The sequence below is a fragment of the Homalodisca vitripennis genome, chromosome 3 (assembly GCF_021130785.1).
Source record: "Homalodisca vitripennis isolate AUS2020 chromosome 3, UT_GWSS_2.1, whole genome shotgun sequence".
In the NCBI taxonomy this organism is placed as follows: domain Eukaryota; kingdom Metazoa; phylum Arthropoda; class Insecta; order Hemiptera; family Cicadellidae; genus Homalodisca; species Homalodisca vitripennis.
The window spans coordinates 177065664-177093635 of NC_060209.1; the positions used below are offsets into that span (position 1 = coordinate 177065664).

A 27972-nucleotide genomic window follows, 5' to 3' on the forward strand; every position below is an offset into this window, starting at 1 on the left:
TTATGTTACAATGTGATGTGTCCTTTAATAATTTATTTATTCGTCGATTTTCTTGTAGTTCGTATCGTTACCCATACGACCAGTGTACAAAATGGATTACCACGGGAGTTAAACACAAATGTACGTATGTCTTATGTTACAATGTGATGTGTCCTTTAATAATTTATTTATTCGTAGATTTTCTTGTAGTTCGTATCGTTACCCATACGACCAGTGTACAAAATGGATTACCACGGGAGTTACACACAAATGTACGTATGTCTTATGTTACAATGTGATGTGTCCTTTAATAATTTATCTATTCGTCGATTTTCTTGTAGTTCGTATCGTTACCCATACGACCAGTGTACAAAATGGATTACCACGGGAGTTACACACAAATGCAACTCAGTGACATGCACCATCATGGAACTTGATTTGTATTTAAAACTAGTAAATTACTTATTACGTATGATCTAATTTTATAAATCCATAAAAATCAGGTCAATTTCTAAAATGAAACCCTTTTTCCAAAAACACAAGACCGAAATATTGCATGATGCTTGCAATTAGTAACGTATTAGCACCCACGTCATTGTATTAAGTACTAATCCCTATTGGTACTAAGTGCTGCTTTGACAATTCCGTACAATCAGGTCATCTTGATCTATATATAGTTCGTAATAGTTGATTGTTCGCCAAATCGCTTTATTGTATAACATGCCATTTAAATGTCTTTTGATAATATAATAGTAAAACAAAATTTGTAATCACAATTTGATATTGCATGCAACAATGAGCAATACCTAAGAATGTAACATATCAACCTTTTATTGATAGTTTTCCTGGTTTTTTCTTATATATTAAATCTCATCAGGAAAACAAAGGAGTTTATGGAAATGTAACTCTTTTGTTAAATTATGAGAAACATGTATCGTCAATACATTTTCGTTATATTAAATTGCCTTCTCAAACATTATTATTTGCAGTAAAATTATTATTACTTCAACTAATAATAAGCTATATTTACAAATACTGTTCACTCCTTTAACATATTTATTTAACATTATTATTTGCAGTAAAATTATTATTACTTCAACTAATAATAAGCTATATTTACAAATACTGTTCACTCCTTCTCATGGCTTAATTGTATGTAAGACCACAACAAGTCGTAAATAGCATTTACAAAACCTTTGTATTTAAGACTGATACAAATTTACCAAATGAAATTTATTTTGGGTTCAAGATACTCTATAAAGCAAAATAAATAAACGGAAAGTAACACATCGTCCCATACGAGTCGGGCGGAAATTGGTTGTGAAATCTACGGAAGCGATAAGGGGAGAGATATTGGAACAGCCAGACCGTCAATCTAATAGACAGCGTTCGTCAGGAAGAAATAGTGTGTTTAATTTTCTACGGCAATACTGTTTTTTATAGTGGCTACCTCACAATTACACAGAATCAACTATATTACCACAGTAAATAAAACAAACTTAAAAAATAAAACCGACAAAAAATACGTGGAAAGGAAAAACTTTTATGATCTACGCTTATAAAGAAATAAATACATTAATTATTAACTTTTCACCCAAAAAAAAAAAAAATTTATTTCTAAAATAGACAAAATATTTTTTTTTTACTGAAAAAAATAATTCGAAAATTACTACTATTAAGGAAAGAGGTTAGGCCACTATTGGTAAACCTCAGATTTGGCATTGATTAAGGTTCAATTCAAATTGTAGATAATTACAATAATTTAGAAAATTGATATACTATTCACCGTAAAAAGCGACCACTTAATACCTTAAAACAGTAGCCAAAAATATATTAATATATTCGTACTCGTTATACGAAATAGAAAATCCAAGTAGATTCATTAACAAAGACAATACAATCAATTTAAAAATATCCTAATTATAATGATATTACATGTTGCTACACTGCAAAAAACCTTTTGTTTATTCCAACCGATTTACACTATCTAAATGTACGAAACGTTCGATATAAAATATAACTTGTATTCCTTTTTTCAATTAAATTTTTAATGTTGGTTAGATTTTATTCCCACGTTGAAAATAACACACATCGCAATATTCCAATTTTACGCCTTCTTACTAACTGAATGTATGACGTTCTACAATATTCTACATTCGTTACTGACAGTTATTTGCAATGTCTAAATCACAAGCATTAGTGTCTTAGTTTTTATATAATTACAGCTAGATAAACTATCTGATTGAGTCAATCAAGTAATATACCATTCAAAAAAATGAGCTCGATATAATTGTAAATATTACTTTCGCAATATTACTATTTAAAATATTATCACGCTTTATTTCTATCAATTTCTTAATATACGTTGTACATTTTATATAAAACGTTGAGAAAAATGTGAAAAATCAAACTTCAACGTTTATAGGAGAAGAAGTGTAATAATTATCCTGTAGGTAGAAGATAAACACACAATAATAATACAAGTATTTTATTATGTAATACTACTGATCGCGAGAGAAAAGAAGAGACCTGGATTCTGGCCTATCTGAAATTTGCAGGCGCTACTACTAGTATGTTGCCGCGCCTTGTTTCGTAATTCCATTATTGTTTCATTGTTCCATTGCTATGATAATCAATTCGCAGGGTTGGCTGTGGGGCGAAGCGCCTGAAATTACCGCGCGGCAACACACTAGTACACAGCTGTGCGCCGGCACGGGCCAGGTCTCTTCTTTTCTCTCGCCATCAGTAAAAATATACATTAGTTGTCATGACTGTACATTTATAAAGTACAGTATTTGCCTTATAATAATTACAGTACACAATAGCGCGTGTCACATAACAGGAATAGCTAAGGCTCCATGTAAAATGTCAAGTCTATAAATCATTTTATTACGCTATATGTCTTAATATGTCCCAAGTTATATGATGACATATGACTGTACTCCATTTGCATACAAATTCATTTACTATACTATTTCGTTGCGTTACACTGAAGCAAATTACATGAAGTGACACGAATCATCATCGAACTACGTGTCGGCTATATAAACACGATGCTTCGTTCTAAATTTCAAGTCAATTAGTCAGTTCGTTCTAGATATCGTGTTGAAAAACAGACGGATATACACAATTAAACATTTTTCAGCCTTTCCAATGAAACATTTCGTTAATTCACAGCTAATTATTACTTGTAATTCAAACAATAGATTGCATTCTTATAAACTCTTAATCTGAAAAAGTATAAAACACTACTACCTTTACTTTTTGGAACTTGAAGGTATTGTGAAATATATTCAAACGCAAAGTAAAGTATGTTTATTTTAAGAGTTTTCTTCCAAAATATATCCTTAATATATAAAAATGTTGTATGCTGTATTTTAGAAAACACATTTATGCGATTTCAGTAGGTGTTTTTAAAATAGTCCAGGGTACTCTTTTTCAGTTTTAATTTAATTTACTGCGTTAGGTTGTCTGAAAATGTTTTCTAACAAATTAAAAAATTCATATAAAACAAAATTATAACAATTGTGAAAGTATCCTGACTGGCTGGAATAGAGCTCTATTAGAAAAGGTAACCTACAACGAATACTATTATTTTTATATTGAACTGTTTAGTACGTTTTTCTTTAATTGGGCTTATAATAATAGTATATTATATAATTGTAAAAGGTACAATCAAAGTCAACGGTATGAAGCGAAATTACATATGTCAACTTTTCATACATTTGCGTATTGCGGATGAAGGCTAATCTGTTATAACGTTTAAGCACTGGTACCCTATAAGAAACATGACTAAAGAGAATGGAAATATAAATGAACGTCATAATAGGTGGGATATCTGACCCTGTCTAGTGCTTTTGACCTGAGACTTTTCTGTTAGATTGTGTTTCTTAAATTTTTCGCCCTTCTTTAGAGTCGTTCTAGTGTTTTCTATTCATCCGAATTTAACATTTTTATACATTTTTTTGTTAATTTCTGTTACAGATTGTTGGATTTCAGTAATTAGTACATGTCACACACTTTAGACGTGAAATGTTAATAATATTTATCCTTTTAAAAATTATCCACTTACGGGTTTAAGGATTTTAGGTTATTTATATGAAGTTGTTATTGCAAAATTCCGAATCTATGTTACTACGTTACACTTGTTACTTATACTAAATATATTTAAGTTGCCAGGACCATTGTAATGGTTTTTATGATATTTTTTTTATTTGTATTTGCTATAAGGCCAGAACCGATTCGTATATTATATGGAATATGTTTTTGTAAATCGTTGGACACCAGTGGAAAACATAAATAGCAAAATAATATATTGCAAACACCTTATTGTTACAAAATTTTCAATCAAATCTTTTATTCTTTTAATATGACTTACTTATAATGGACAACGTCATATTATAATTCATAAATAACATTATATTCATATATTTTTAAAGTGTGACTTTAACTTATAGCTCAGACACAGGGATAGTTTGGACTTTAAATATTCACAATTGTTACAGTGAACGACGCAGCTCGCCAGCACTGTTCAACAACGGAACTGTAACAACCATTAGGAACATTTACAATTAGTAACCACGGGCAAACTCGATTTTCTCCACCACGAGCACACCGCAGATTACCTTTATTAGTGTTACATTGCTGCTGTCCTCTTGAAATGGCCGGAAGAGCCATTCAAATGCCTGATTAACCAGTTTGACCGTTTAAGTAAAATGTGTGTGTGTCTTCAAGTTGAAAAATTCTCTTTTTAAAAGACACAATAACATCTTTTACAGTTATAATCCTCCCAATGCACTTATCAGAGCGTACGGCAGGGCAGTTGGTGATTTATAAAAATGATGCTAGATATGTTTTTGTCCTTAACCACAGACTTCTCAATTTAAAAATTAACACTATCAAGCCCGCAAGCCATGAGGAGGTCTACAAAAAACTCATTCAACAGATAACTAATTGTTAACTCTAAAGTATATATTATCAAAACAATAATCTATAAAAAGGTTTGTTCGGTAGTTATATAAATGAAATCTATTCAAGAAGTCGGGTTTTACAGGATTTTAAATTTATTTACACTTAAAGAGTACTAAATAATTTACAAATTCAATAAAAATAAAAACAAATGTCAGTAAGCTCTCTCAATAAGATAACAGATAATAAAGTATATAAACAGAACTTTTAACACACAAGATCTAAACGTTACCGTAATAACAACTATTTATATGTTCGGATGTTTATGTAACAGCTAATGAACTTTTTAAATCATAAAAGAAACAATAAACTATAGAACATAATACATAACACATCTGATATAAAAAATAACATTAATAAAGAAATAATAAACTAAAGATATAATAATATATTAATTCTTAATAATATTAAAATTAATAAAAACACCTTACTTTTAATAAATGCTAGTACTTAGCAAATAACTATCTTGCAGGGTTTTTAAATGTTCAATAACCTTCATCTTTACTCTAGGTTTTTGATAAAAATAACACTTTGGTCACTATATGATAAAAACTTGTAATACATTTTTGGTGCCAGATAACAAAACTGATGCCGAATGATCTCTTTTGAGAAAAACATCTAGCGCTAAATTCTGATTTGACCTGGTTACTGTATTACTTTGTTTAATTTTGAATTGGCTAAAATTATTTTGGATAAATAAAATTATTGAATACTGGTAAAGCTGACTAAAAATTAGGATATTATATGAGTAAAAAAGAAGCTCATTACCTCCATTTTTGTGTGTTAAACATTGTTCTAAGAGCTTGCCTTTACTCATAATCAGGGATTTGAGCAAAATTGTGAAAGTTCCACCATAGTAAATAATAGCACAGCTGATCAAGCTATCAAACAAGCTAATATATAAAATTTTTTAATTGCTCACATCTTATAAATCTCTTAATGTGGTAAAGAACATAATTAGTTGTCCTGAACTTATGCGTCAAAAAATATATGGCAGTTCAATTTCAGGCAGTTCAAGTTTGTCTATGTATAAGCCTTATATTTAAAAATCCACAACTATAATAATCAAATGTAAACTCATACAAACATTAATATTTATGACAGTACAAGTTCAGTTGTTCTTGCACATTAATAGGAATATCATAGTAAAAAAACTTAGATTTAGATGGGTTAGTGACGGCTCATTTGGGTTGTAAATCTTATTTTTAGTTAACCACTGTGAAATGTTTAAAAAATCTTTTCTAATGCTTAATATATGATCAAAAACTCCAATAAATGACAAATTTTTATTATTGTGAGGGCTTTCGTGCTCAATGAACACATCGTCAGAGCACGAAAGGCCTCACAATAATAAAAATTTGTCATTTATTGGAGTGTTTGATCATATATTAAGCATTTAGTTTCCAATAAGAAGAAGCTGGTAAAATGTAATCTTTTCTAAGTTGTAACTGTAATATTTGCTTGGTATATGCAGAGCACACCAGTGCAGTGTCATCAGCATAGGCAAACAAAGAGGAATTAATACCTCAATTGAACATGTCATTTATGTAGATAAGAAACATTACAGGGCTAAAATCCCTACTTCGGGAGTTCCAAAAAGCAATTCCAAAGGATCAATCAAAGTATATTTTTTTACCTTTACCACCTGTTGTCGCCCCATACAAAAATAATTCAAACCTTAAAAATGTGCCTCATCCAAAACCAAGCTTTGGATTTTTTTTAACAATACATTAAAAATATCCAACACGTCAATTCTTCCATTTACTATTAGTAATTATGATAGTAAATGGACGTAGTTTTAGTACGTATACTCTTTATCGACTCAAGATATATACAATATACATATTCACATTTAATAGCAGATATTTTTAGACAGTTATGATAAAGTAGTTGAACAAAGGGGAATCACGCTAACCGGTCTGTTTTAGCTTTGATAAGGAGAATAAAAACTCGGACACTATTAATTTATAGATCTGTCCCGGGTAGAAGGTGAGAGAGGACCGGATATATTACTATAGTCTCTTGTCCGGTTGCCTTATCGGTTAAACCACTCATACGACCGGTCGTTTTTGTTTTATCTACTTCTGTTCCTTCCGAAATTCATTAAAAGCGTTCATTCAGTTTTGTTCAAACAGTACAATGCACTAGGCAAACATTTGTCAAAAGTTTGTATGTGTTCATTGAGCACGAAAGCCCTCACAATAATAAAAATTTGTCATTTATTGGAGTGTTTGATCATATATTAAGCATTAGAAAAGATTTGCTAAACATATCACAGTGGTTAACTAAAAATAAGATTTACAACCCAAATGAGCCGTCACTAACCCATCTAAATCTAAGTTTTTTTTACTATGATATTCCTATTAATGTGCAAGAACAACTGAACTTGTACTGTCATAAAGCAGAATATTAATTTCGAATTTCATTGCCATTTATGATTTGAATGAAAACCGTAGCGCTTTTCGGCCTTGAAAAATGTGCCATCGTTTTATTTGTTTTCTGATTATAATTTTTTTATGTGGATTATTAATTTTAAAATATCATTCAGTAACGTTTGAGACATCTGAAAATAAATTCCTTTATTTATAAAATGATTCAAATAAATTAATCTAGATTTTATCTACAATAAGTAAAATCTATTGAAAGAAACCTTAATTTGCGTATGTTGTTCTGGTTGTTTGTTAACAAGAGATTAATTTGACCCGTATCGTGACGTCACACAGTCCAGCAGCTGAAGGCAATACGTCACGAAAGGATTGTAGATCGCCACTAATCGATACGTATATAACTACGAAGGTACGGTCGATACGGGAGGGTAGTAGTAATTTGCACTGTACAATAACACAACCTAGATTTGTGGTAAATCGTCGAGGAATATTATTCTGAAAATGGAATATTCGTCTCCCGAGCTAGTTTTAGTAGAGGGTGAAATAAGACGATGGCGAGAGGGCTATAGAACCAAGTGGTAAAAGTTTTGTATTGAAATCTTAACATAAACCATTAAACATCTAAGTAATACTTATATTAGCATCATTCTTATATTAGAGTCTACCAAAGTGAAAAAGTGAGTTACAAAACATTGTTTATGGATTTCCTTTAATTCCATAATCCCCAATTATGTAATTGTCTTCACCAAGTAATTCTACGAGAGGGAAACATTTTCCTATATTACTTATATTCAAGAAGTTATATAAAATGTACTTAACATTTTAGTAAGCACACACCTATGAAATAATTATCGATTTTATTTTTAGTTCCCTGCCTAACTCCGAAGGTATTTTTACTTATCAGTGTGCTTAAAATGTTATACTCTACTGGAAAATTACCAATCCCAATAGGATACATAGATTTTATTAAAACATTATAATTTGAAAAAAAACTCAGGATCATTCCACGGGCAGCGGTAGTCTATGCATTTAGAAATATAATTTAAGGACAGAAAATGATAATTAAGTCAAAAAACCGTTGAAGATAAAGACATGAACTTTAACTATTTGTACACGAAAGAAAAGAGAATAGCATGTTTTATGACATGGAAGTATTATTTTAATATAAATATTAGTAGGATAATGCTTTTTTAACACCACTAAAAAATTGCATTTTCTATTTCTGTACACAAGATGCATGTGGAAATGTTACTACCATTTTCAATTTTTGAAGTATGGTTTATGCAAAAAAATTTAAATATACAAAACTATAAACAGCGAAGTTTCATTTCCTGGGCGTTTACTTCTCCTACCAGTTGATGACGAAATCAAGTTTCTGTATTTTGTGTGTTTCTGTCTGTAAAGACTAAAACTCTCCACCGATTTAACCTTAAGGCTTGACGTATGGTGTGAAACATTTTCCCTGCTACCAGTATGAAAATGAAAGTTATAACCATTGGTTGACTTTTGAGTTACTCTCAGGGCCAGGATATGTCCGCTACAGTAGAAACAAGAAGTCCTACTCTAACTCAAATCTGCCTTGCATTTCATCCTATACCATTCTTTATTTAAATCATGAATAATTTAAATTAGCTATGACGAAATGCGACGTATAGTTGGCAGCATTTAACTGACCTTCTGATAACTTGTTAATGCTACGAACTATAAACTACAAGAACAAAAGCAAATGTCACTCGCTGAAGCGTGGTGGGCAGTAAAAAGAGATCATGTTTGTCCCAGGCAGTTAGCCGTTATCAGAACCGGAGCGATACTCGCCGGCCCTTTTATCGCAATTGATAACGTTATCTCCATTCATGACAGCGACACGTTCATTGATAACTACTATCTCGTATCAAGGCAAATTCTCTATGCTTATCGTAAATTATTGAACTTACAGGTTATTCCACTTTAATGAAGACACGTTCAATTTATTTTGATACCAATTTTGCATATCTATATCATTTGCATTACTTATGTTATTCTATAAGGATACAAATAAAACACGGTTACAATAAATACAAATTAAACATTTTTGCTTTAAAATAATTAAATAAAAATGATTTTATTTTGCAACGTCTCTCATTTACTGTTTTTCAAAGTAAATGTGTCAATAAAATGTATATTTAAGTAGAAGAGACAGTGCACTATTATAAAAGTTCAGATTTAATACGATTTTATATCTGTTTCCGACTGGACTTAAATATATTAGTGCAATGCATCGGTGCCTGGAAGAACTTAACGAATTGTTTAACGGCTACCTTAATGAACATCTAATCACGTCATTAGTTAATTACAAGCGATGATTACTGATGGTTGTTGAACTTAATTAGTAAGAAAATTGGAAACACTGACATCCGGTGAAATTGGGTTATTTTATAATTATGTGTATGGGATCACAGGCATGTACTGGTGTAAACCGTATTAGCGAACTTCCGCTTGAGTTTGATTGGATTACCGAAAACTGCGATATACAGAGAGAATTCCGCTTTACTGGACGATATTTTTTATATAAAACACGACAGAATGAAAAGTCTATAACCAAAATTGAGTGCAACGTATAATTTAATTAAAAAATCACCCCGATAAGCCTTTAACCACAAAAAAGAAAATAAAGTGATAAGGACCTTAAAAATACAAATGTTATTAATCGTGTTGTCTCTAAATAATGTCTTTCACATATGAAAATATGTTTGATTATAATTTAAATAGACAGATTTATGAATATCTAAGGACTGCAACTAAATGAAGAACATCTTACATGTAAGACTAAACATGCACTTGATACGAGTAAGAGGTACAAAAAAACTAAAATTGATCTTAACTTTGAAAATCTGTTACACACACACACACACACACACACACACACACACACACACACACACACACACACACACACACACACACACACACACACACACACACACACACACACACATATATATATATATAAAACGTTTTATTTTTATGTTCCAGCACAAATCTTTAGTAATTCTGTTAACAAATTCAATATAGCGTTGACGGTGCCGATATTACTGGGAAACTGCGTTAACCCTGCAGCGCCTGCGAGTGAGACGTATGAACTAATCGGTGTTTAAGGTAGACGTTTTTAAACAAAGTTTGTCGATAGATTTATATGAAATCAAATTAAATTTATATCATTAATTTACAAACATAGCACACCTTATGTACACGAAATTAGAGTCCCACGTGGACCACAGAGACTGGACGTGGTAGCGAGTCTAGTGCACAGCGGTATTATAATTATTATCGAATTGATTATAATAAACACATTTTTATTAAAACAGTTGCCGTATCTCAAAACTAAAATTAAAATAATTTGTTGGACACGGACCTCATAAATTATGCCACTAATATTTAATAATCAAATATAATTTATTTCAAATTCTATCAAACAAAATAAAATAACATTGTTTTGTTAATTATTATTAATTAAAGTATTGAATTTAAAATGAAAATTACTAAAGTTAATTAAAGCTATATTTTGGTTATTTCAGAGATGTTAAGAACCATCGGAGAAAGGAGGCGATACGGCGCAAGGCGGCCATAGCAAAACAGTGGAGTAGTTTGTTAAGTATAGTATCGTAGTTAGAACAGTAATTACATAAGATCACCAATAATAGACAACTGCGACAAAAAATGTATATTTCTGATATATTATGTTATATTTCTTTTGGTGCTTTCGTATTCTAAAAAACTACATTAGTAGAAATAATAAACTTCATTTGACTTACTGTGACGATTGCATGTAACTATGACTATCGGTTCTTGTTTTCTGTCTCACAAAATGGAAACGAAAAATAGACCATAGACCACTATATCCCTATCTACTTCTTGTTATTATGCTATGCAACAGGTTTAGATTACGTTATCATAAATATGTTACGGGTAGAAGCAAAGTTAAACATAACCTTTACGAGCGCTCACGTGATCTGAGTTTGAATGTGAGAAATATCTCCGCGGAAGATTTTATTTTTTCGTTAAAATCAGTTGAACAAAACCAATTAAAAATATCAGGTTAAACGTAGTGACATGTGATCTGAGGTCGGAAAAGTACTGATCGAACCGATCGGAAATCTATTTCTTGTTTTACGCGATATAATCAGGTTTACATTAGGTTATCATAAATATGTTACTAGTAGTAACAAAGTGAAGTACACACTTTACGAGCGCTAATTTTCCAAATTTGTCCGTTGAAAGAAAGAAAATCAGGTCACGGTCACCAATGTGACACGTGATCTGAGGATGGAAAAGTACTGATAGGAAATTTCCCTGGCCACCAGTGTGGCCGGTACCGGTGGCGGTATCATCCCGCATTTTGTAGCGAAAAAATAAAACTTTCCTCAAAATAGTACCTAAATTCAAGCTCATATCACGTGAGCGCTTGTAAATTTGGCTTTAGCGTTTATATATATATATATATATATATATATATATATATATATATATATATATATATATAGTACGATATATATATTTAGTATGAGGATATATATTACAAATTTATAGCTTCATAACAAATATTAGATAGGGACATACAGGCCTCCTTTTTGCCGACTTCCTCGTTATGACACGTCAATTCCACATTAAGTCAAATATTGTGTTCTTTCTAATAATTTAGTTTTTATAGGTCATAGGTGAGAAAAACTGTTAATAATAGTGGCCTCCAGATAAAACCACTTTTCTGTAGTGTACCCGAGAAACTGGAACAAAAAGTTTTGACACTCAATCGATAAAAAATAACATTATTAATTAAATTGAATTTTATGCAAATCTAGATTTCCCCAATTATAAAATAGCATAATAGTTATTTATGAAAAAATATACAAATCTATGCGAACTTGTAGTAAATTAAAAAAAAAAAAAAAAAAAAAAAAAAAAAAAAAAAAAAAAAAAAAAAAAAAAAAAAAACTACTACAAGTATGATACCAGTTATGATACAATATTGTAGGGATGTAATACATTTTTTTCTTAAATATAACTATGTCTTAAAATCACTTCAACAACTTTAAATTATATTACAATTAATTGCTAATAAATATTTGAAACTTTTTACTATAAAATTAAGAGATGAGGTGGACCATTTATAACCCATTCAAAACCAAAGAGAGATCCAACCAGTGGTCATAATAAAAAAATATGAAAAAATACGAAATAAACATGCAATTACATTTTTCTTGTTTCACACTAATTAATTCAAAATCAATTCTTGAATTAAGTTCTTTAAATAAGTAAATATGCCATTTAAAAATACTATAAAATAATATTAAATATTTGAAAGAATTCACACTACCTAGGCAACACCACTTAAAAATCAGGTTTAAATTATAATAACTAAGGGGATAAAAAAAACTGTATTAAAAGAAAAGTGTCCATACTGGAAATTTAATAACTGCTTATTCCATAAAACATAGTAATTGAAAACATTAAAAAAGACATTTTTGAGATTAAAATTTACATCTCAGATTTACAGACGTAAACTGTAAAGAAATGAAAGTACATTAATAGTTAAGTATTTATGAAATGTCATCCAGTTAATTATTTACAGCTGTTATGTTTTTGTTTATGGACAGACACGCCCTCAAACATCTGGCCACGGTTATATTGGACAACCTACAATAAAGGTCAAGGTCACGTCACGTACCATGTAACACTGACGTTATTATGCCACGAACTCACTACGGAGAACATAGAAAACCTTGTTTTGTAATTTAAAACCGGAATAAAAAAAAACAGTAAATATTTCGTTCATTAGATATTTATCAAGTATAACAGATGAAATAGATGAATTTTATTGGTTTCTGAGGAGGACTGAATACAACAGAATCTACGTTCAATTAATTCTTTAAAATAGACTTCTTTCACTTATCTGATGCTCATGTGAACAAAATGGGGGGGGGGGTAAAAAATAGTTAAAAGTAAAGTATAGTTATGTTATAAACTTAAAAAAAATTGATTAGATATAAGACAATATGAAATGTTCTGTTAATTTTGAAAATTTCAGTTTAAATCAAACAGCTATCCAACAAGCAGTTGTAGTACAAGCATTCGGTAGCATCGTTTAGAGACAATTTCTTCTTCAATTTTAACTGCAATTTTGTATCCACAAATATCAGTGAACTGAAAATTTCTCAAAACATCCCTGGTAATCCAAAAGCATTCAGTGTCTCAAAGTGGACAAGCAATATGATACTATATGGTTATTAAAGTCACTACACAGTAGTATACTATGCAGGATTATTTTATAAAAAATGAGAGGCCGATCTCCTTTTTCCCTTTATTCAGCGCGTCTTCATGTGCCGCCAATCTGTACAAGGATCTTATAACACAGAACAAGGGGTCTGACCGGTACAGGACTAATCGACAGTACTAATAAAATGTGCGAAGGTCACAGACAGAATTGAACATGTCTTTTTTCTGACCCAAAGTTTAACATCCTAAACGGCAAACGGCTCCCCTTAAAAAAGCGAGAATTTGGTTTATTTTTATAAAATTATGTAACAAAACTATAAAATTAACAACCTCCATCACCACTCAAGGGCAACGTATTCTACTTACGGTTTCACTTCTCAAACACGACTGTAAGAAGTGTTAACTTTTCAGTACCTCGATAAGTATGCTGAAAATGAAACCGGACTGCACCGAAAATCTACTTTTAAAGCACCTACGTATATTTTCACCGGATGGATCAATCAAAACTTGTTGGATTTCTTATGTCATCGAAAAAATCACAGGCTAAATATGATCATAACCATACTTCAGACAATACATACAACTGAATAACAGAGATAAATAAGAAAAGGCCTTATGACAAGCCATATGTAAAGGTCACAAGCCTACGAGAGTTTAGTAGACGGGTTTTATAAAAAAAACATAGATTGACGATTAACAAATATGACGTGCTCACTATCGACAAAATGTAAACACCACTGCTATTCTAAATACAAGCTGATAAAGAACACAACTATAGCAAATTAATAAGGCACAGAAATATAAATCAGAATGTTTACTTCCAGTTTGGCTTGGAATCTAATATACAGGGTGTACATAAAGTCCTGCACAGGTATAATATTTTCTGAACGATAACAGATAAATCAACAAGATTTGGTACATCAACACTAAACCTAAAAATCCACTTTTTGAAGTAACTATCAGTTTTCTGTATCATCATGGGGACGTCCCGCAAGGAGTCAGAAGGAAATCTTAAATAGGAGCATAGGTCAATATGCACATCATTTTAAAGGGCTTATCTAGCAGAGTTTAATGCCGCAAACCGCACTCAAAAAGATTGATCCAGTACAAAATGGCGGCTGTTCAAAGGTTTTACTTGGTTACATTTTATTAGTAGCCATAAACCCAGTAAAGCAAAACTGCAACCAAAAAATACTGCAGCTAAATAGTACATTATGCTTGTCAGTTGTACAGAAGTGAATTATGATGTTAGTTATCCTCAAGGGTTACAAATTTGGTCCTAATATATTGATAACGGTGAAAACCTAATTAGCAGTATTTTTGGTTGCAGTTTTGCTTTACTGGGGTTATGGCTACTAATAAAATGTAACCAAGTAAAACCTTTGAACAACCGCCATTTTGTACTGGATCAATCTTTTTGAGTGCGGTTTGCGGCATTAAACTATGCTAGATAAGCCCTTTAAAATGATGTGCATATTGACCTATGCTCCTATTTAAGATTTCCTTCTGACTCCTTGCGGGACGTCCCCATGATGATACAGAAAACTGATAGTTCCTTCAAAAAGTGGATTTTTAGGTTTAGTGTTGATGTACCAAATCTTGTTGATTTATCTGTTATCGTTCAGAAAATATTATACCTGTGCAGGACTTTATGTACACCCTGTATAAGGAATATAAGGAAGTCGTTAAATAAAATACCTTATAGTAACTGAACACTTATGAACATAAAATGTAATATTAACATGAATTTGACGTCACTGTAAATGTGTACGTGGATTATAAGCCCTAAACCAGCAGGCCACCACGGTGGATTGTTCCAAATGATCAAAGTGTACATCAGAGAAATCTTCCAGGATTAATGTTTTTATAATTAGTTACGACCAAAAGCTGATGTGTTTATAGAACAATAGAAAACGATGTGACCTTCATCTAACCGCAAGCAACAGAGCAGTAACCTCAGCAGGGTAATATAAGGGCGTGTCGACAGTGTCCCACCACATGTCTGTTAACCGGCACTTCACTACAGCACGATATTGTCGACACAGACTATCCCAGTCCGTCAATACTTTCAGCTGACCGCAAGGAACAGAGCAGTAACCGCAGCAGGGTAATGTAAGGGCGTGTCGACAGTGTCCCACGACATGTCTGTTAACCGGCACTTCACTACAGCACGGTATTGTCGACACAGACTATCCCAGTCCGTCAATACTTTTAGCTGACCGCAAACAACAGAGCAGTAACCGCAGCAGGGTAATGTAAGGGCGTGTCGACAGTGTCCCACGACATGTCTGTTAACCGGCACTTCACTACAGCACGGTATTGTCGACACAGACTATCCCAGTCCGTCAATACTTTTAGCTGACCGCAAGCAACAGAGCAGTAACCGCAGCAGGGTAATGTAAGGGCGTGTCGACAGTGTCCCACGACATGTCTGTTAACCGGCACTTCACTACAGCACGGTATTGTCGACACAGACTATCCCAGTCCTTTAATACTTTCAGGTAACCGCAAGCAACAGAGCAGTAACCGCAGCAGGGTAATGTAAGGGCGTGTCGACAGTGTCCCACGACATGTCTGTTAACCGGCACTTCACTACAGCACGGTATTGTCGACACAGACTATCCCAGTCAATCAATATTTCTCAAAAAAAAAAAAAAAAAAAAAAAAAAAAAAAAAAAAAAAAAAAAAAAAAAAAAAAAAAAAAAAAAAAAAAAAAAAAAAAAAAAAAAAAAAAAAAAATTGTTATTGGAACAGTCAACGTAGTAACGCAATGATCAAGTGCAAAGCTTGTACAAATAAACCGTAAACCGTAGAACATTTTAAGATTATAAAAAGCATTCTCATATTTACGTACTCTACACAAATTCCAAACCTCGCCCGAATGCTTTGGAAGCTTGTTATTTGATCATCTGCAACTTATTCTGAGTAACCTAACGGAATATCTAGAAAATTTAGAACTGTTCATGTTTAAATATCGCTAAAATCTTAAATGCAGCAAGAATTTTTCTACCCGGACAGAATGTTTGTGGCCAATATAAAACGGTAAATAGTTTACAGCGAAAAAAGACGCGTTAAAAATTTAAATATATCCCTTTCTAATTATTACTGTATTAACTATAGTCCTTCAAATTCCCTTAAATTGAGTACTAAATTAGAAAACGGATCGCGATTGACGGGCATCAGTTTATTTATTACGGTTAAAAACTGTCTCATATTATTGGGCTATTTTTCTTATTATTATTATGGATGGATCTATGGGAGTCTGCATGCCACTCTTTGTGATTTGCTGGGCGTTAGCGAATATTTTGACCTTGATCTTATAGGTAACCGCGATGACAACGAGAAAATATTATAATAAGTAAATGTATAAGCAAACTGAGTAAAGTCGTTTGAGATTTTAAAATTAGCATATTAAAATCCTGTTATCTAACTTGATACATGATATAACATCACCTATTCGTAATAATTTATTGCGTAGACATTTATTGTTCAAAGACTGCTATGAATCATAACGTAATAAACATAAATATTAATGTATCATGTTAATGTGTGGCAAGTTATTTTAAGAAAGACCGAATTTTCAAAATTTAATTTTTAAATGAAACAGACAAGAATGAGTTCTATGGTGATGCATCTCCAACAATGGTATTTGGTTGAGCGTTATTGACGCAAATAAGTTGTGCTCAATAAGTTGACACAATTTTTCTTTCGTCTGCCGGGAAATGTAACAATTTATTTTCTGTTTGACTATTCATTTATCTGTGTGCAGGACATCTCGAGAATTACATGAGCTATAGAATTGGAACACTGGATGCTACCTCAGCGAAGTTATTTTCTGTTTGACTATTCATTTATCTGTGTGCAGGACATCTCGAGAATTACATGAGCTATAGAATTGGAACACTGGATGCTACCTCAGCGAAGTTATTTTCTGTTTGACTATTCATTTATCTGTGTGCAGGATATCTCGAGAATTACATGAGCTATAGAATTGGAACACTGGATGCTACCACAGCGAAGTTATTTTCTGTTTGACTATTCATTTATTTGTGTGCAGGACATCTCGAGAATTACATGAGCTATAGAATTGGAACTTTGGATGCTACCTCAGCGAAGCCTGTTATACGACACATGTTGTGACGTACTGCTACTTGTATAAAGAGGTACAATAAAAAGGATCTAATTAAAATAGAAGGAATAAACGGGTTTAGATTGGAAACGAGAAGTAATCGTTGAACGTTCATCCAACTGTAACAATGTAGACGGCCTTTTGTTCTGGAGAAACAAAACAAACATACCGGACCTTGTGTTCGCTGCGAAAACAAACTGTGTATTGTGTCAACCTTATCTTCCGTCTCGGCGGGCAGATACTGGTCGAAAGAAAACAACGCTGGAATTGGTTCACACTCATAAACGTGTTTATACGCTCTGTGTTTATAGTGCTTTTCAGACGGATTTTAGCTCCAACATAAACAAGATGTCTAATTCTCTAAGAATTTGGATAGATTAAATAATTTCATCGCGTACCCTCTTTAGATGCATGAACTTATTTATTTTTTTATTATTCTTTCAATAAGAGAAAAACATTTTTATGCAATTTGTTTCGACTTACAAATACTCAATGCGTTTCATAAGCACAATAATTTATCACAGCAATAAGAGAACATGTGCTAACCAGCTGTTTTAAGTTCTACATCTGTTCTGCAGAAGCATAATATTGCATAACACACTTTATCTATCACAATTGAGTTGTTTCATTCCATTGCATAATTTGTCCTCTTTCAGATTATTGCATGATACAATTGTTCATAACGCAATTAACTTCATGGGTAGATAAAAAAAACAAGATTATCCATCTAATAAAACAGGGGCAAAATAGTCAGGTTATATTTTTGTTTTCTGTTTAACAGTTTTTGTTTCTACTTTTTGTGACACACAAAACTATTTTCAGGCTAAACCCAGTGTAAAAAAATGCTGCAATGCTTTAAAAATATAAAAAAGGATGCCATTTTAAAAGTAATCGAGACAAACAGATAAAAGCAATGGTAGAGTTGAAGTGGAAGAGGAGGGATGAGGAAAAATATGAGTTTCGTAAGTTAGACCACTACCACTGGCGGAAATGGTTTCTAACATCAAGTTAATTAACACGTTGCCGCATGTCGAGATCACGGTGACCTTGGATATTTTATTTAAACGGCGCCATTCCCACTGCTCCTTAATAGTAAGTAACATAAATAGGTTTTCAAGGAATCGAAACATTGCACAGAAGGTTTTGTGTTATAAAAACATTAATGCAGTATTCTTATAATACAGAATTAATGCTCTACTATGAAAATCTAAATAGACATGAATGATGCATCGTGGCGCAATAGCGTCAGGAGTCATCATACATTGTATTAATATTACATCATCGTATTAGTCATCACTTCGTCGTCAATATTCTACACACGAGCATGACATACTTGAGGTGTAAGTATGATGACAGTTTATGTTCCAAAAAGATTTCTCGTAGTAGATGATGGTCCATAAGCTATTTAGAACTATGAATTTTCTTATATATTTTAAATGATAATAAATCAGAGAGTTGATTTCATCACATCGCGGCACGAGTCCCCCGTGTCTCGTGGAATGTACGCACTTTTGCACACACTCTGCAGTACCATTGTAGTGCAATGCCTCTATAGCTCATAAAGAGTAATATTTATTAAGTTCTGTTAATTAGTCTATATTGTTTTTTTCTTCAGTGACCCACGATTTTGACACCTGATAATGATAACGTGCAACGTATGTAGATATCACACAATTGTGTAACTGTTTACATAACGCATAAACATAACTCATTACTAGGATTCTAAACAGGATGTCTAAAATAATTACAGTTGTGGATTTTCCTTTAGCTATTACAGCTAAGCAACGCAATGCTAGTAACGATGCACGGTATTCTCTGTGAAGGAACTACGATTTCAGAAATGTGACCTTTCATCCGTTAGACAACTAACTCAATGCCCTTTAGAATGATTAAAATTCCGCAGATATAACGTGAGAAAATGGGTGCTATTATTATTTTAGATATTATTTAATTTAAATGGCTGAACAGACTAACATTTAAAACAAGCCAAACTTCGTGCTTGACATTTATTTCAGGTTCACATGTTTAGCGCGTGATACAAAATAAATTTCAGTTCTTAATCATGCCTGGATAAAAAGAATGTTTGAGAAAGTAATGTATTAAATTACAAAAATTGTCCTTTTTCATTTTTATCAAACATAAGCCTATGTTTTCAGCCTACATTGACATCATTTGATAGGTAATGTAACTAGAGCTTAATGGAGCATTTATTACATAAATCTCTTTGAGTACTGTGTGTAGGATTCAATATATCGCATAAAACTAAATACTCATCCATTAAGTAACGTTGCAATGGTATAGTGCATCAGTTTTCTGTAAAGTTTATTAATTAATATAATAAAGAACGTACATTACTATGTCATTGCAATCTATTTCATTGATGAACTCTCCGTAAAGTCTATGATCACGTATTGATTAAATAACGATAAGTAGAACGATTGTTTTCTAGCATTACTGAGAAAAACTACCAATAGTTTAAAGGAAAGAAATCTTGTCTGTTTTTCAAGATGCACTGGGTAGTGACATAAAACGAATTACTGATTACATACGGGTCCAATCTTCAAAAAACTGGGTGATGAGGGACGGAGAAGACACAACTTGGAGATGGGATTTAATAATCCCTGGACAAACACACAAAAATAAAGTAAGAAGCAGAAAAATAATGTAAACATCTCATTTGCTTGAAATCTCTTAAAATTAATCATTATAGTTAGATATTCCCTATGCCACACTACCGTTTTCAAAGAATGTGAACAACAAAACGACCAATTGTATGGAGAAAACACACATTTCATAAAGAAAGGTTCCTTTCCTAAGATAACTTTGACCAAACTCATGCGAAGTATTTCCTTAAGTGACTGAGCAAAACTAGGAATATATATTTTCCTGTTAAGTTGTTGGATTTTTCATAGATGTACTATAGGGCACTCTGTAAATAATATATAAATTTACAAAATACAGCGAAGTAGCATTCGGCTATTGAAATTTGTAGTAATCATCAAATTATTATTAAACCAAAAGTTAGATACGTATTCCCAAATTTCACACTTTATTAAAATTCTTATCGAAACGAATGGCAAGTCATTTTGTTAAACGAAATTAACAATAATCAATACTAAAATGACAATATCCCGGACATTTTATTTTGTAATTGAATGCAATGAGATTTGCGATAAAACGTACAGATTTGTAAATAAATTATGCATTTTCTACTACGATGCTTGTAATCAATTTAAATACAATTAATTAAACACATTTAAATTTCTGTTTCAGAACGTCACAAAAGTCAGAATCATTAAATACCAAGATCACGCCTGTTATATGTTGTGTAATTTATAATATCATCTCCCTCTGAATCGTTTGATGTTTTTCGTGACATACGCGAAAGCCAGTCACATGCGGTTTTGGAACTTTCATTAGCACAGTGATGTTCTAGAAGGTTTTGTAAAGAGAAGAATTTACAAACATCTTCGTCTCTGAAACCATACTTGCTTTAACTGTTCGAGAGGTGGATCTAATCGATCCTTAACTGGTAGATTCCATTGAGCATCCTTGCACGATGGCAATGTTTGTCTATAAGCTGAATTAATCCGGAATGATTCCTGGAAGGAGACTCTATCTCCGTACACCAATCCATGCAGATGTGTTTGGTATGTTGGATGACTCGACCCGTAAAATGGAGTTGAACGGTCACAAAAGTCACGTAGCACCAAAATGCACCAAAGTGACTATATAAACCTGCCCTATATTAAGGGTGTCCTATGAAAACAAAATTTAATGTTTATAATAAACATTTGATGGAGCAATGAATTATAACAGCCTTTAAATAAAATAACCTAATTTAATTTAACTGTCCATTCCAGATGTTTAGTTTTTCTCTCTAACTACCCGTTGTTTAAACGGTAATAATCATTTATTTTATTACGTTTCATATCAATAATTATCTTTTATATACTGCACATAATGTAATACTTAACGTGCATATAAAACTAATGTATTAAGTGTATCCAATCATTTGTCTAAAATGCAGTCATTAAATTTATTTTAAGCTTTTTCCAGTTGTATAAAGTGATGATCAACAGCACCTCAAATAATTATCTGAATCAGTAAAATAAATTGACTATTTAACCATATGTCATGTCAACTGTTATCCTTATCAGATGGATAAATGACGCAGTAATGTTTTCTGTTTTAACTAATTTGCTTATACGGAGTTTTTCACGTTGTTAACATAATTACAAAAAAGTAAATGTTCTAATTCGCTGTTGTTCTTCTAACTCACTGATAACCACACTTACTCAATTTGAAATAAACACGTGATTTACATAAACCAGATTACAAAATTTATTATTATAAATTAATTATAATTTCCAGGGTTGCCAACTGGCTGGGAAACGCCCCTTATTATTAGAGATTCCGCAATAGATCCTTCATGAATCGTGTAATAGGCTGTGTATATGATTAGTATTGCAAAAAAGGTCCTATAGACAGTACATAGGTTACTCATGGTCAACTTTCATAAATCATCTCGAGGAATATAACTCTTTGCTAGATTTCGTATATTTGTGCCATTTCAAACTGAATGTCTACAATAATGACAGTTACGGATTTTCCCTTTAGCTGGTACAGCTGATCTATGCAATGCTAGTAACGATCAACGGTATTCAAGTTCAACTCTGAAAAGTCTTTATTCAATAATTGTATTACATGCACTTATACATTTCATGTGCATGTGTGAAATGAGAAATTAATTAATTTAAAAAATAATAATAAAAAATATTAATTAAAAAAATACTGCAATTAATTTTTTTTATTAATTTAAATTATAAAAAATAGTAAAAAAATTAATTTAATAAAAATATAAAAAATAATTTACAAAAATAGAAAAATTTAAAAACTAACTTAAGAAAAAATATAAAAAGGGAAACAATAAAAAAATAATTAATTAAAAAACAATTTTTGTATTCTCTGTGAAGGCAATACTTGATTCTGGGGTCAAAAGATCAAATGGTAGTCCGTTCGTCTGTGCGAATTCTTTTGTTACAATCTGTCGGATCTTCTGTACTCAGCAGTGTCTGTTTATTTTACAAGATCATCTCAATTATTTCCGGTAAATATTTTTATTAATTTTGCAGAATTTTCTTCGGATTATGAAACTTACAACTAAGCTTACCTGACGGGAGGGCCGGACTTGCGGCGCACGGCGTAGTGCCGACGGTACGGGAAGGGTGTACAAGTATAGGAAGGGCGCCGATGCCGCTCGACCAGAGGGCAAGAACTGCCCTGTGATGGCGGCAGGCCCTCATCTGACTCCTCGAGGGCCGGCAGGATGTGAGCTTGACTAGTGGAAGCCACCATTCTCCATACTCCAACACTCACAGTGCCGTCTGTCACACTACACACTCAACTGTCTGTCTTTTATACTATATCGTTGTAAATCCTTGAACACCTACACATTGAAATAAGTAGTAGGACCAACTTGTTAATGTGTATTAACAAAGAGCATTGGAAAAAAAAATTTTATCAGTGCCATAGAAATATAGGTATATCTCAGAGTAATCTACACATAGTGGGATATTTTACTTAATTAAGAGATGGTTACATAGAGCTGACTATTTTCATTTTCAATTGCTCTTCAATCCATATATCGAGTATATGTTTGTTTGAATATGTTGCTATGAACAGCCTTTGCCAATGGAGTTTTGTTGTAGTCGATACAATATTGTCGATCCAGTCTTCCTACATGTGTGTTTGTCTCACTACGGTTAATCATAATTGTTACTGTTGTTATAACCTTGAACCACGCGTCATATTTATGTCTCGTAATTTGCCGCTGATAAAAAACGTTTGGTTATATACCAATATATCAAATAATTACCTGATATAATTACTTAAAAAAGTAAATAACTTTTGTTTATAATATTTTCATTTGGTACTTACACAAGTCTACCTAACTCTTCAACCATTCTTTAAGCCTTCAAAGTGATAGGGATCAATCTTAAAAATTATAATTAATTTAAATCGATAGTGCGTGATCGTCAAACAAATTGACATTGGCCCTAATCTAAATATTTACTGTTGGATCGCAAAGTATGGGGTTCGATACAACTCATGATACGAAATTACAGTTCAACCACCTCCTATAACGCATTTTCATTCATCAACCTTGTACTGCATCGACTCTTCCTTTTATTCTGTTTGATAAAATCCTCGTATAGGCTAGTAGCTCATTAGGTCTTGGAGAAAAGGGCTAAAATGGGGATCAATAAGGCTTTAAAGGAGATCGGCCTCTTTTTTTAAAAAAAAAAAAGCGAGAATATTTCCCATTTATCATTTTGTTAAAATATATCACTCTATTTATACGTATTTTCGAAGCCTCTTTAATAAAGTATGTAAATACCAGTGTTAAACTCAAAAGCCCCTCTACTTCTGCAAGCAGGAATATTGTCCCATGCAAAGACGCTTTCAGTTAGTAGAACGAAGTAGATTTGTTATTTTAAAAGTATGATTAATTTTAAATAGCATTAAATGGTAATAAAACAAAACTTTCTAATTTTGTTGTAAAAGTTGACAAAGGTATGAACTGACGTTCTTATTTAAAATACTTGTTTTTGTTCATATTTTAGTGAACACATAAGCGAGTTTTTGTTTATGCAATACTTTTGATGAAACCAAAGGAATTTAAAAATCTATTTTACAATATTCACGCCTACGACTCAAAAAGAAAGCGAACCAATCAGCTGGAAGAGTTTCCTACATTGATCAAAGACAGCAAAGTCGACCGCCAGTTGGGTTTTCATTGTTATTTTAAAATTATATGCTTGGAGCAGTTCTTTATCCAATAGAGGTGTGATTTAAAAATACGATTTGGACCCACTGTACTTTAGAGGAGAAAGAATATAAGCAATAAATTACAGAGCCTTAAATATGGCAATTAATTACAGATCTTTAGACATTGCTAATCCCGACTTTTTGTAAAAATTTATATTTTAGATTTTTTTCTTTCAATCTGTTAGGACTTTTTTCTCTTGGGAACGAATCTATTCTCCGTCCATTAGTTTCTGCGATAACTCTTCATAGAATGATTGTAGAGACCTGTAACTTGGTATATAATGTTATGATCCAAGGAAGAACTCTACAGCTTTGGAGTCTAAAGCACAAAGAATAGTCTACTTGTGATCATTCTTTTTGTTACATACTGTCCTGTCTTATCACCTTTTAATGTACAAAGGGTTTTTACCCGTATACCTATTCGCAAAAATGAATAATAGAAAATATAATCTGTGTTAAACGTGAAAAACGTTCACAATGTTAATAGGTATCTTTCTTTTATACGACAGTAGTGAGTTTTTACATGGAGATTTCATTTTGAAATATTGAATCGTAAATACAAATTTATTTCTAAGTAAACTTTTAACTTTAATCTATAGGTTAGTTTTAAATAAGAATTGTTAACAAATTATTCGATTGTTTTTAGTACTTAAACGATTGTTATCAATCTCATAGGTAGCCGTGTAACGTCATTCCGTCTACATTCCTATAAGTTAATTCTCATTGCCCATTGAGTTGTAAAATTGTTTTAGCTGATATTTTATAAAATTCAAATATTCCCATATTACAAGGTTTTTTAAAGTTTGATAGTTATGGTGTTATTGTAAAACCAATGTTGAGGTATTAATTTAAGTCGATGGGAAAGGCCACGCGAAAGGGTTATAATAGAACGTAAGACCTCTAATGTGGTTAATCAGTGGCGAGGCCTACTGGCAGTAATTGGAATTACCTTTGTTCCACGGGGAGGGGGAAGTGCTTCAAGGGAAGTAACTTGAAATTCTCCTTCTAGTTAGTTCATTAGAGGCTCCTTCTTTTTCACTTTAATTATTTCTTTCCAGATAAACGTGGTTTTAAAACTTAGTTTCATTAATGTTACTTCTTGCTTTGTTTTTCACTTCAGCGGTATTTTATTAAGTCTGGTAATAAAGTTCAGTACTATATCACGCTTCATTTAATTGTGTCCATGTTGTACAATAATATTTCAAATTATCCACCAATATAATATAAAAAGTATTTACTATACATCCATTCGGTACTAAGATATGTAAATACTTATCTTCAATCGCCAACTAACAAATAATTAATCGATTACGTGCCGATACGTACGTAATATAACGATAAATTTACTATCGTATACTAAGTCCTTACTATCGAGATTCATCAAAGCCAGATACCATAGACTGACTGAAACACTCACTCACTGGGCGTTATTCTCAATATTATCAAAATCTAAAATTTCTATAGATTGTTCGTTCTAATTCGGTTATCTGCCAGCCAAACTTAACCTTTTTCTATGATACTACTGAAATTAAAATGCAAAACAAGGCTACAGTCTTTATAATTAATTGTTTGAACAAGGTTAGAAGGTAATTCTAATTTATAAACGGTCTGCCATTTAAGTGATATGCCAATCCGTGGGCAACGCGGTAGGACCTTCGATACATCGAGAACATCCAGAAAGAACTAGCAAATATTGAACCTCATTTACATGATTATATCAGAAAAAAATCTTTTTGACCCGAATTTTACTGTCGCATGTTTTCTTTCTCTCTTTGTCATAAAAAAAAACAATGAGCTTTAAGAAGGTCGTGTCGGTTCTTTAAAATAATTATATATAAATGTGAGTGTGTGTATTTAAAACTGCACGGTTTCATGGTTTAGACAGTTAATTAATTCAGGTACTAACCACTGAAGATTACCGTTTTATATTCGATAAGGCAGACGATCGCATGTCCAAGCTATTTCCCTAAGGTAAACTACCTCAACTCACTAAGTAGTCTGTGACCTTGAACTCTTTGTGCTCTTGACCCTGTCATGTAACGGCGTACCTTGTTTGTAATATTAAATTGATACAAAATAACTTGTACTAAATGCATATACTAAAAATAATTTCCTTTGTTTATTATTTATTGTGTATTCCTTTATTTATCTACGTACTTGATAAAAAACAAAGTGTTGTAACTCAAATAAAATATAGCTTCGTTTGAATCGTTTTTAGTTTTGAATACTTCACTAACATTTAATACAATTACGTAACAATTACTATAAAATTATTAATAATTTACCTTCACATTGTTTAAAAGGATATTGCCCAAACAATTTAAAAGTTTATAATATGGGACATTTCTGTCATGGACAACCATTTTAGAGAAGCAAAAAAGATAAAGTTGAAAAGGGTTTCATCTTAAAAGGAATAAACTATCAACATGCACTAACGTACACTACAATATACAAAAAAATTAAAAAGCACAAACTAGTCATATACATTTTTGTACAGTGCTACATTTGGAAAAGTTCCAGCACTGTTATTTTAATTCCAGTATCCTGTAGTTCTAAAATCTTAAGTTGCTCAAAGGGTTTGATTTTTTATATTTTACGATAGGTGAACTGTTTTAAATGTGATGTACAGCACTTAAATATTTATTTCTTTCTATAAACTAATTTAAAATTTCTCTAAGATTAACGCAATTAATCCCTTAAAATGTTGATTTTAAACAGAATTCACATTTTGACTCATATTTTATTAGTTTGTATACGAGCGAAGACTATCTTAACGAGACGAGATGGCCGCGAGAAGTAGGAAGGGTCTCTTTGAGAAATTATCCTAGATTTGAATAAACGTTGGGATAATTGTGATTCTATCATGAAAAACGGGTGTTTGAAAAGCCACAATTTTGCATAATAAACTTTAAACTCTGAATTAATACTGACTTAGAACATGCATTTTTAATGTATATCATTATTCCAAAGTGAATCGAGGAATGTAGTTGGTGTGCCATTTGAACAGGGATGACTTTGTCGTCCATACAGAGATTTGAGTGCGAAATGACGAGTATAGAGAACACGTAATCTAAGCTCCTAGACAAATACTGGAAGGCAAGGAGCGTCGGCTGCAGGACGCTGGAGGGTCAAGGACGTTGCGGAGATTACGTCACTCGCGCCTGTGAGCCAATTATGGCCAAGTGTGCCGGACCGACATCTCTGGCTTGCCACACTTTCACTGACGTACTTTACGACAAACAAACCGAACGCCAGGCACTCGCGACACACCTCAGCGCACCTGCACTACGCTGCAAGAGTACTGCGAATCTAAGTCACGAAAATCATGTACCCTGCACAAAAGCAATTTGAATTGTATCAATTGTTATTGTTCAATTTTACTTTTCACAAGCGTTGCTCACGAAAATGTCTTTAAATACAAAGTGTACA

The 27972-nt window shown here is 32.1% G+C and overlaps 1 protein-coding gene across 2 annotated transcripts in view; it reads right to left on the bottom strand.

Annotated features, from left to right (window-relative positions):
* LOC124357810 (eye-specific diacylglycerol kinase) overlaps nucleotides 1-27972 on the bottom strand; it is a 613754-nt gene that overhangs the window by 569290 nt on the left and 16492 nt on the right. For both annotated transcript variants that reach the window (XR_006921984.1, XR_006921983.1), the window contains exon 2: nucleotides 22886-23161. The gene's annotated coding sequence lies outside the window, so the exon portion shown is untranslated. The remainder of the gene's footprint in view (nucleotides 1-22885; nucleotides 23162-27972) is intronic.